This window comes from Oryctolagus cuniculus, chromosome 17, assembly GCF_051225735.1.
Source record: "Oryctolagus cuniculus isolate XC-2025 breed Fujian yellow rabbit chromosome 17, ASM5122573v1, whole genome shotgun sequence".
Classification (NCBI taxonomy): domain Eukaryota; kingdom Metazoa; phylum Chordata; class Mammalia; order Lagomorpha; family Leporidae; genus Oryctolagus; species Oryctolagus cuniculus.
The window spans coordinates 66,758,331-66,769,955 of record NC_142883.1 but is presented as its reverse complement, the minus strand read 5'-3'; the positions used below and the strand labels follow the sequence as shown (position 1 = coordinate 66,769,955).

Below are 11,625 nucleotides of genomic sequence, written 5' to 3'. Positions count from 1 at the left end.
CAGGTCTCCCAGGGATTAGCTTTGTGACTTTGGACAAGTTATTTAGCTTGGATTCAATATCCTCATCTGTAAAGCTGGCTTAAAGAATGGTGCAATGGATTGTAACAGAAAATAAAAATGCGTGACTCCACAGTCTTTCCCTGGATGACAGCGAGAATGGTGGTGGTCTATAAGGCAGAAGCACAGCAGTCAGAAAGAAGAGCCCGTTAGTGGGAGATGTGTTCAGTGTTAGGCACTTTTTATTGATGAGCATAAAGTAACCCGAGAGGACATATCCACCAGGAAGGTGAGCATACAGGTATCTGTTTTATTGCTGCTCCTGCTTCCAGGAAAATGTGTACCTAAAACACACATGTTCATTGTTGCTGAGGAGTGAGGACAGAGTTAAAGGTAAGCACTCACAGCAATTCAAAGTTGAAGCTAAATATAAGTCATTTAACAGCTTCTTGTAAACAAGTATCGATTATGAGTACCTTCCCCCTTTTTAAAAAGTGCATAGAATGTAGGATAAAATGTGAAAGAATGAACCCCCACACACCCTCATCATCCCCTGGTCCTCACTCTATCACCTGTAACTCAGGCTGTGTGTCTTTCCTTCCAACCTCCTCTCACTTTTTTTCCTATGGAGGTAATGCTTGGCTCCTGGCTCAGTGATCGGCACTTTTACCCTATGCTGTATTCCAAAAGGCTTTCCACATCAGCACCTTAGTCCCTCTGATTTTAAATTGTCTGTATCCATTCAGTACTTGGAAAGATTTCAGCAGAGGGCGCTTGGCCAAAGCACTGGTATTACCTGCATAGGTTTTCATTATTCTTATTGGTGACAATACATTTTGCCCATTTTTTCTTGAATAATTTATCCTTTTCTCACTGATTTGTAGAAGTCAGTGTAGACACCTGAGTTATTTTGGTGAAAATACTTAATATTCAAAGTGATTGACTGTCTTTACTGTCAAAGAGACTGGACAGAGATGAAGTTAAGCTTCTGAGAGGATGCTTCATTGTTTATGTCAGTGGCCCCTCATTATTTATTGAGTGAGCAAACTGGGAAGCAGAGAGCTACGGAACATAAAAGCACTGGTATTTATTAGAAAGCTGATAATATTTCTGTATTTCAATACTCCCCCATGAGGGTGCCATGATTTTTTTCCTCGTTCTGTTCATTCTTTTCCAACCCATTCAAGGATGTGAACTGTGTTCCTTTACAGAAATTTCCAAGGAAACTGGATTTCTTTCATTGATGAAAATGTATGGAAAGCATACCGCTGGGCTGAGACACTGTGAGTACACACTCCCAAACATGAATACACAAAACTAACTGCATTGTAAGAGCTTTCTTGTTCTACTATTTTGAGGTCAGTATGTCAGAAAAAGTATTCCCTCTCCATGTCACAATCAACATCTGTTGATTATAATTCTATGGTTGTTTTAACAAGGCACAGAATTTGAAATAAGAAACTACTTCTATTTATTTGCATTTTATCAGTAATACCATTACATTCTTAGTAGATAAAAAGTGATAGGGATAGTGAAGACCTTCATTATGTCCTAACTCCCTACCTATGAGGTAATAATTGCTGCTCTGAGTTTGGCATATATCCTTCCAAAAAATTACCTACAAACATATTTACATAGAGCATAATAGCTGTGTTGTGTGGTTTCTTTCTTTTTTTAACCTAAATAGTAACATCCTGCAACTTGGTTCTTTCACTTCATGGTTTCTCCTGGATTTCTTTCCCTCCTAGTACTCAGTCAGTTACCCTATTCATTTAACTCCTGCATGATATTCTATAGTATGGATGGCCATTTCACAGTTTACTTAATAATCCCTCTATTGATGGATTTTCAATTATGTCCACTTATGTATTGCGGCAAGGAAAATCCTTGTGCACACTTGTGAACATGGACAAGCATTTTGCAAAATAGAAGTCTAGAAAGAAAATGGGGCAGCTAGCACTGTGACATAGCGGAAAAGCCTCCGCCGGCCATGCCAGCATCCCATATGGGTGCTGGTTTGAGTCCTGGCTGCTCCACTTCTGATCCAGATCTCTGATATGGCCTGGGAAAGCAGTGGAAGATGACCCAAGTGCTTGGGCCCCTGCACCCATGTGGGAGACCTTGAAGAAGCTCCTGGCTCCTGGCTTCAGATCAGCACAGCTCCGGCCATTGTGGCCAACTGGGGAGTGAGCCAGTGGATTGAAGACCCCTCTCTCTCTCTCTGCCTCTCTCTCTCTCTCTCTCTCTCTGCCTCTCCTTCTCTCTGTGTGTAACTTGACTTTCAAATAAATAAATAAATCTCAAAAAAAAGAATGAAAATGGATGAAGACTACGGAAATAGGAAATTTTAATTGCCTTCAGAAAAGCTGTGCACACATACTTACACTCCAGCTAACAGAATATAAGAACATTCATTTCCCTTCATCCTTTTTAAAAAGATGTATTTGTTTACTTGAACTATGGGAGTGGGGGGAGGGGGAGATAGAGCGAGAGCAAATGAGAGAGTGAGAGAAAGACAGAATCTTCCATCCACTGCTTTATTCCCCAAATGCCCAAAACAGCCATGACTGGGCCAGGCCAAAGCTAAGATCTAATACTTGATTCTGGGTCTCCCACAGGGATGCCGAGGAATCAAGCACTTGGGCCAACATCTGCTGCCTCCTAGGTGCACTAGCAGGCATCTGGCTCAGAAGCAGAGGGCCCAAGACTTTAACCAGGCTCTCCAATATGGAATTTACGCTTCTCAAGTGACGGCTTAGCCTGCTATGCCCCAACACTGACTCTTCCCTTCACCTTTTCACCTCGGGATGCTCTTTGTCTTTTTGCTAATGTGACTGGCAAATAAAAGGGTTCCCAGCTGAATATGGATTTCTCTGATTACTCATAAATTTAAATGTCTTTATATACTTATTGAACATCTATGTGTCGTTGAGGTTTTGTCCACTGTCCATTTGTTGAATTATCTTTTCCTTACTGATTTTTGAAAGGAATCAGTTTAGACTCCCAATTTTGGGGGAAAATACTTAACATTCAAAGTAATTCACTAAAAATAAAAATCTATCATGTCACCTAGGCCAGTGAACTAGAAATTTTGAAGTGCTGAGTGTAACATAATAAAAAAAAGGAATTAATTGACATTTTTCACGACAGTTTGCGTGTTATATCACTGGGACAACTTGTAGAGACATCATAAATTATTTATGAATAAAAACAAGACATATAACAGACAAAGGAGAAGGGTTATGATCACTTTAAGATAAATTTTCCCAGGGCCTGTGCAGTGCTGCAGTAGTGCAGTGGGCTAAGCTGCTACTTGCGGCGCCGGTATCCTGTACGGGCACCAGTTCTAGTCCCAGCTGCTCCACTTTAAATCCAACTCTCTGCTATGGCCTGAGAATGCAGTAGAGGATGGCCCAAGCACTTAGGTCTGTGCATCCATGTAGGAGACCCCAAAGAGGCTCATGGATCCTGGCTCCTGGCTTCCAATTGGCCCAGCTACAGCCATTGCAGCCATTTGGGGAGTGAACCAGTGGATAGAAGACCTTTCTGTCTCTCCTTCTCTCCATCTGTAATTATAACTCTGAAACAAATAAATAAAATCTTTTTAAAAAAAGATAAAAGTTTCCCCTTAGCCTACTATCTCATTTCTGATGGGAAAATGCTAGAATCAGGCAGTTGTGACTTTTAATTTATGATGTTTCTTAAATACAATACACACAGTTTGTATTTATTTTGGTTATGCTTCGTTTAAAGATGTCCCAAACTTGTAAGAAAAATCAAAGTCAGGGCTGGCACTGTGGCATAGCAGGTAAAGCCACCACCCACAGTGCCAGCATCCCATATGGGTGCCGGTTCGAGTCTCAGCTGCTCCACTTCCGATCCAGCTCTTTGCTATGGCCTGGGAAAGCAGTGGAAGATGGCCCAAGTCCTTGGGCCCATGCACCCACATGGGAAGACCTGGAGGAAGCTCCTGGCTCCTCATTAGCACAGCTCCAGCCGTTGTGGCCAATTGGGGAGGGAACCAGCGGATGGAAGACCTTCCTCTCCCCTCTACCTTCTCCCCTCTCCTTCTCTCTGTGTGTAACTCTGACTTTCAAATAAATAAATAAATCTTTGGAAAAAGGAAAAATCAGAGTCATCTGACACAAAAGTAAATAACACTAGTTTCCTCTGAAGAGTGAAGACGGGAGTTGGAAAGGCTAAGGGATAAAGGGAAGGGGAAGAAAATTTAATTTTTCTTATTTGAGAGGCAAAGGCAGCATGCTATCATACACTGTTCACTCCCCAGATGCCTGTAGTGGTGAGACTGGGTCAGTCAAACTCAGGAACCTCAAACTCAGTCTTGTTCTCCTACATAGATGGCAGGGATTTAAATACTCAGCCATCATTACTGCCTCCCTGGTCAACCTTAACTTGTAGCCCCGGCATACCTCAAACATGGGGCTTCGGTAGTAGGGCTTGGGGAAAAAACAGAAGGAAATGGCAGTTCTGCCAATCTTGGTGCCTCCCAGTGTTAGGTTCTAACAGGGACATTGTGACCTACAAAGCAGACATTACATTTATGATTTGGTGGGAAGGACGGATAGGTGTATAGAGATGGACAAAAAAGGGAGAGTGGGAAAAATGGTTTAAATTAAAATACAGCAGACATTGCCACCCTAGAAGTAAATTAGAATCTGGGTATTTAAACAGCACCATTACCAAAGTTTCCTCTACATACAGACTTAGTCCTATGAAGCAAACAGCTGCAGTTAGTTGTCATTTTGATTCAGAAGTACCTCTTTCATTTTCCAGAATCCTCAGTGAAAATGACTTGACTGAATTACATAAGGACTCATTTGAAGGCCTGCTATCCCTCCAACACTTGTAAGTCAGTTAATCATACTTATTTATGAGATTTTAGTTACATTATCTAGGAAACAAATATGGGTCCCAGCTGGATAATCTCTAAGGTTTCTTCTGGAAGTCTACACTGTAGGGTCTCATATCTCTAACATGGAATACCTATTATGTGCTTTGTGGTTTTTTTTTTTTTTGACAGGCAGAATGGACAGTGAGAGAGTGAGAGAGAGAGAGAGAGAAAGAGAGAAAGGTCTTCCTTTGCCATTGTTTCACCCTCCAATGGCCGCCGCGGCCAGCGTGCTGCAGCCGGCGCACTGCAGTGATCCGATGGCAGGAGCCAGGTGCTTCTCCTGGTTTCCCATGGGGTGCAGGGCTCAAGTACCTGGGCCATCCTCCACTGCACTCCTGGGCCACAGCAGAGAGCTGGCCTGGAAGAGGGGCAACCAGGACAGAATCCAGCGCCCAGGCCGGGACTAGAACCCGGTGTGCCGGCGCCGCAAGGCAGAGGATTAGCCTAGTGAGCCACGGATTATATTTGTATTTAATTTACAAGCAATGGATGAAATTGGATCCAAGGTCTGTCTTCATACAGGTCCTAAGTTAAGAATGAGTTTTATATTTATAAAGGACTGTATAGAGAAACAAAGAAACAAGAAAATGCAACAGAGACAATATGTGGCCCACCAAGTCTCAAACATTTATCATCTGGCCTTTACAAACAAGGTTTGAACAAGTTGGTTTAATACAACAAAGGGAAGAAAACATAAACCAACAACATTAATTTGAATGCTGTCAACTGAAAGTTGTTAGATGATCTAATCTTGAATAAGTTAACCTTTTAATGATTTCTTTTTTTTTATCTTTTATTTAATGAATATAAATTTCCAAAGTACGACTCATGGGTTAAAATGGCTTCCCCCCCATACCGTCCCTCCCACCCACAACCCTCCCCTTTCCCACTCCCTCTCCCCTTCCATTCACATCAAGATTCATTTTCGATTCTCTTAATATACAGAAGATCAGCTTAGTATACCTTAAGTAAGGATTTCAACAGTTTGCTCCCACACAGAAACATAAAGTGAAAAATAATAGATGATTTTTTTAAATGATGATGAAATCAGATCAGACCTATTGTCATGTTTAATCCCAGTGAGAGTCAAGTTGGGAATTGATAATTTCTTTTTTTTTTTTTTTACAGAAGATCAGTTTAGTGTACATTAAGTAAAGATTTCAATCGTTTGCACCCCCATAGAAACACAAAGTGAAATATACTGTTTGAGTACTCGTTATAGCATTAAGCCTCAGTGTACAGCACATTAAGGACAGAGATCCTACATGAGGAGTAAGTGCACAGTGACTCCTGTTGTTGACTTTACAAATTGACACTCCTGTTTATGGCATCAGTAATCTCCCTATGCACCAGTCATGAGTTTCCAAGGCTATGGAAGCCCCTTGAGTTCTCCGACTCTTATCTTGTTTAGACACGGTCATAGTCAAAGTAGAGGTTCTCTCCTCCCTTCAGAGAAAGGCACCTCCCTCTTTGAAGACCTGTTCTTTCCACTGGGATCTCACTCACAGAGATCTTTTTGCCAGAGTGTCTTGGCTCTCCATGCCTGAAATACTCTCATGGGCTTTTCAGCCAGATCCGAGTGCCTTTAGGGCTGATTCTGAGGCCAGAGTGCTATTTAGGACATCCGCCATTCTATGAGTCTGCTGAGTATCTCACTTCCCATGTTGGATCACTCTCCCCTTTATTTATTCTATCGGTTAGTGTTAGCAGATACTAGACTTGTTTATGTGCTCCCTTTGACTCTTAGTCCTTTCATTATGATCAATTATGAACTGAAATTGATCACTTGGAATAGTGAGATGGCATTGGCACATGCCACCTTGATGGGATTGAATTGGAATCCCCTGGTATGTTTCCAACTCTACCAATTGGGGCAAGTCAGCCCGAGCATGCCCCAAATTATACATCTCTTCCCTCTCTTATTTCAATTAAGGTACTATTATACCCATGTTGGAAATAGATAATTAAAACAATGGCTACATAATATTGGGAAGTGCACATCATTAATCCTTATTAGGCTAATTACTGGGCCTCTTCAGCAAATAGATTCTTGTCTCAAAAGTACAAGGCTTAAGGAACATAGCAGCATGTGATACTCACAACACTCCTTTGAATGATGATCAGAACTTCTAGGCCATACGGGGACAACCACATCTGCATGGTTCCTCTTGAGCACCTTTCCCATCTGGGCTCCGGAACCTTGCAAACATGGTTTGGAGAAAAACAAATGAGACTACTGCTGGTAGAATAGGCCCTTCATTGTTTCTGCTGGAAAATCCTTTGTAGCCTAATTAGTTTATGCTAGCATATGTATTCACTTCATTTTCAAAATGCCAATCAATTGTTTAAAGCTGAAAGAGAAAGCCAAACACTTTACCTAGTACTGGAGACACATAAATGAGTAAGACAGGATCCCACCTTCCCAAGAGCTCACAATCTTGCAGGGGAAACAAATACACAAGCTCAAACCAATACCCAACAAGCACTATGTAGCTGACAGAGTGCTGCAGAGGGACCAGGGAATAATAAAACCACACTGCTTTTTTTTTTTTTAAATCTTTTATTTAATGAATATAAATTTCCAAAGTACGACTCATGTGTTACAATGGCTTCCCCCCCCATACCGTCCCTCCCACCCACAACCCTCCCCTTTCCCACTCCCTCTCCCCTTCCATTCACATCAAGATTCATTTTCGATTCTCTTAATATACAGAAGATCAGCTTAGTATACCTTAAGTAAGGATTTCAACAGTTTGCTCCCACACAGAAACATAAAGTGAAAAATAATAGATGATTTTTTTTAAATGATGATGAAATCAGATCAGACCTATTGTCATGTTTAATCCCAGTGAGAGTCAAGTTGGGAATTGATAATTTCTTTCTTTTTTTTTTTTTTTTTTTACAGAAGATCAGTTTAGTGTACATTAAGTAAAGATTTCAATCGTTTGCACCCCCATAGAAACACAAAGTGAAATATACTGTTTGAGTACTCGTTATAGCATTAAGCCTCAGTGTACAGCACGTTAAGGACAGAGATCCTACATGAGGAGTAAGTGCACAGTGACTCCTGTTGTTGACTTTACCAATTGACACTCCTGTTTATGGCATCAGTAATCTCCCTATGCACCAGTCATGAGTTTCCAAGGCTATGGAAGCCCCTTGAGTTCTCCGACTCTTATGTTGTTTAGACATGGTCATAGTCAAAGTGGAGGTTCTCTCCTCCCTTCAGAGAAAGGCACCTCCCTCTTTGAAGACCTGTTCTTTCCACTGGGATCTCACTCACAGAGATCTTTTTGCCAGAGTGTCTTGGCTTTCCATGCCTGAAATACTCTCATGGGCTTTTCAGCCAGATCCAAATGCCTTTAGGGCTGATTCTGAGGCCAGAGTGCTGTTTAGGACATCCGCCATTCTATGAGTCTGCTGTGTATCTTGCTTCCCATGTTGGATCACTCTCCCCTTTATTTATTCCATCAGTTAATATTAGCAGGCACTTGACTTGTTTATGTGATCCCTTTGACTCTTAGTCCTTTCATTATGATCAATTGTGAACTGAAATTGATCACTTGGAATAGTGAGATGGCATTGGCACATGCCACCTTGATGGGATTGAATTGGAATCCCCTGGTATGTTTCCAACTCTACCAATTGGGGCAAGTCAGCCCGAGCATGCCCCAAATTATACATCTCTTCCCTCTCTTATTTCAATTAAGGTACTATTATACCCATGTTGGAAATAGATAATTAAAACAATGGCTACATAATATTGGGAAGTGCACATCATTAATCCTTATTAGGCTAATTACTGGGCCTCTTCAGCAAATAGATTCTTGTCTCAAAAGTACAAGGCTTAAGGAACATAGCAGCATGTGATACTCACAACACTCCTTTGAATGATGATCAGAACTTCTAGGCCATACGGGGACAACCACATCTGCATGGTTCCTCTTGAGCACCTTTCCCATCTGGGCTCCGGAACCTTGCAAACATGGTTTGGAGAAAAACAAATGAGACTACTGCTGGTAGAATAGGCCCTTCATTGTTTCTGCTGGAAAATCCTTTGTAGCCTAATTAGTTTATGCTAGCATATGTATTCACTTCATTTTCAAAATGCCAATCAATTGTTTAAAGCTGAAAGAGAAAGCCAAACACTTTGCCTAGTACTGGAGACACATAAATGAGTAAGACAGGATCCCACCTTCCCAAGAGCTCACAATCTTGCAGGGGAAACAAATACACAAGCTCAAACCAATACCCAAGAAGCACTATGTAGCTGACAGAGTGCTGCAGAGGGACCAGGGAATAAAACCACACTGCTTTTTAAAAATTCACTTTTCCTTCTTCTACCTACTCAACCATTCCTTCATTTAATAAACACCTGAGTCATTTCCATGAGTCAGTTTTAAACATAGTGGGCAATGTAGATGAGCAAGGCCAAATCCATGCTTTCAAGAAGTTTATGCTCTGGGGAAATGGAAGGCACAAGTAACGATATCAAAAGAAATGGATATAGAGTCCAGACGAGGGAGAAGACTTTGGGCTGGGTCAGGGACGATGGAACCAGGGAGCAATGCCAGTTGAACAGGACTTCCAAGGGGGCAGTGGGCATCATCAGACGTCTTGGAGAGAATATCGTGGGAGAAAGGGAAAACATGGAAGCTTCTGAGGCACAGAGATGCAGGGAAAGCTGGAGGGTGAAGCCAGGTCTTCCAGGCCTTTGAATGCTGAGCAAGAGTCACCACGGGGAACCATGCTGTCACAGCAGTGCTCTAAAACAGACTTGAGCTTGCACCACAGTTACCTGGGGCTCTGAACACTACCCCCACAGTAACTGCCTGAGTCGGTCTAGAACAGGGCTGAGAATCTGCCTCTTCTGTAAGCACCTAGTGATGTTGGCCTTGGAGAGTCACTTAGGGCAAGTCCCACTGGTGACTGTGGGTGGGACAGGTGAGAGAAGGAGATTCTAGAGATGGAGCCACCAACAGATGAGCTGCAGGTGAAAAGTGAGGGTCAAATTGTAATAAGTGGACGTAAAAGAGTCCTCTACCACCAAGAGTGTTTTCGAGTGGGAATCCAGTGTCGTGCTGTTTTCTGACGGTTCTATCATGGCTTTCATGGACTATCAAGCAACAAGCAACAAATAAATTTCCTTTAGTATGACAGTAAGTGTAATTCTGAATCAGTTCAAAATAATGAATTAATTAGAGAACCAATTTCATTTCAAATGATTCAAAAGGGCATCTTTTTTTCTGGTATTGAATGAAGTTAGAAAACTAGGACTAAACCAGGAAAGATGTGAAAATGTGAGTATTCTTTGGAATATTAGACATTAAAAATGGAGATGACAGCTTTGCTCCTTGTTTCAAATGGATGAAGACTATGAAAGTTCATCTAATCAATTCTGCACTCAGGAAAGTTTACCACCACAATCTATCAAGATTTATAGTTGTGTATGTCATTGATGAAGGTTCTAACAGTGAGACTATTAGGACAGGTTGTAAGAAGGGGTAGTATCTCCAGAGGGTCAAATACAAGTCCAAAGCTTTACAGTTTAGGTAAAAACTGCATATCCAACATTATCAAATGCAAATTTTATTATCCCCACTGACTATATAGGTAATAGCTAACCAAGGCAATGTTTTCCTTTTCCTAGAGATTTATCCTGCAATAAAATAGAGTTTATCGAAAGACGTGCATTTGAGTCACTCCCTTTTTTGCAGTCTATGTAAGTTACAATTTCATCACATTTGGAATTTTAATAAATCTTCACTGTTCACCTTGAAATAGGGTTAAGATTCTACTTTACATTTGTAGTAGAAGGTTGCTAAAATTCTGTAACAGGTCCTTTTCCTCTCTAGCAAAAATACTATCAGGTACAAAGGTCAGAGTGAATCCCACAGAGCAGGGCTTCTCAGCCAACATGATTTTGCATTCAGGTAACAGCTTGCAGCCCTGCACGTGCTGCTGACACTGCGTGAGCTAAGCCCAGCCTGCTGCTAAGCCACTTACTATGTACAGGACAAACCTCCACAAGAAAAGCATTATCGAGTCCAAAATGTCAATAGCATTCAAGTTGTGAAACTCTGTTCCAGAGAAGTAAAGATCACACAGTACAAGTATGTCATGTAATATGAAAATAATATGATGAAATTTAATGTAAATGTGCAAGTATAATTCAGAAACCAAATCTTCCAGTACCAGTAAATTCTTTAGTGTGTAGATAAAATGTGGAAGTATTGTTTCATCTATAAAAATTAGAATCACTCCTGAAAGAAGAGTATTCTGAAAATATTTCTTTTTTCTTCTTCATTCTCTTTCACTCGTGTCTTTTTTTGTAGAAATCTTGGTTGCAATTTACTGACAGAACTGAGCTTTGGGACATTTCAGGCATGGCATGGAATGCAGTTTTTGCACAATGTGTAAGTGCAATAGATGATGAATACATATTTAAAAACAATTTGTGTATAAAAATTGTATATAGTTATGCTTATCTGCGTATTAAGCCCTGTATATAAACTCTGCAAAGAAGGTCTTCATTTCCATTTTTTTTTCCAAAAATCTAACACAAAGTACTCTGGGAGAAAAAGGTTCTGGTGCTTTCTCAGGGTTACCTGCTTTTAAATCCTAATGCAAAAATAATTCCTGGGACCCAGCCAAAGGGCACATCTCTCCCCATCACCCACCCAGATCATAAGCTTTTTCCAAAATGTATTTAGCTC

The 11,625-nt window shown here is 41.0% G+C and overlaps 1 long non-coding RNA gene and 1 other non-coding gene across 2 annotated transcripts in view; both read left to right on the top strand.

The window, feature by feature from the left end:
• LOC100347036 (uncharacterized) overlaps positions 1-11,625 on the top strand; it is an 876,288-nt gene that overhangs the window by 334,490 nt on the left and 530,173 nt on the right. The window lies entirely within an intron of this gene.
• Positions 1,228-11,320, top strand: LOC149121330 (uncharacterized). Its single transcript, XR_016223719.1, has 4 exons — positions 1,228-1,280; positions 4,792-4,863; positions 10,560-10,631; positions 11,245-11,320. It is a non-coding gene; the product is annotated as an uncharacterized LOC149121330 (long non-coding RNA).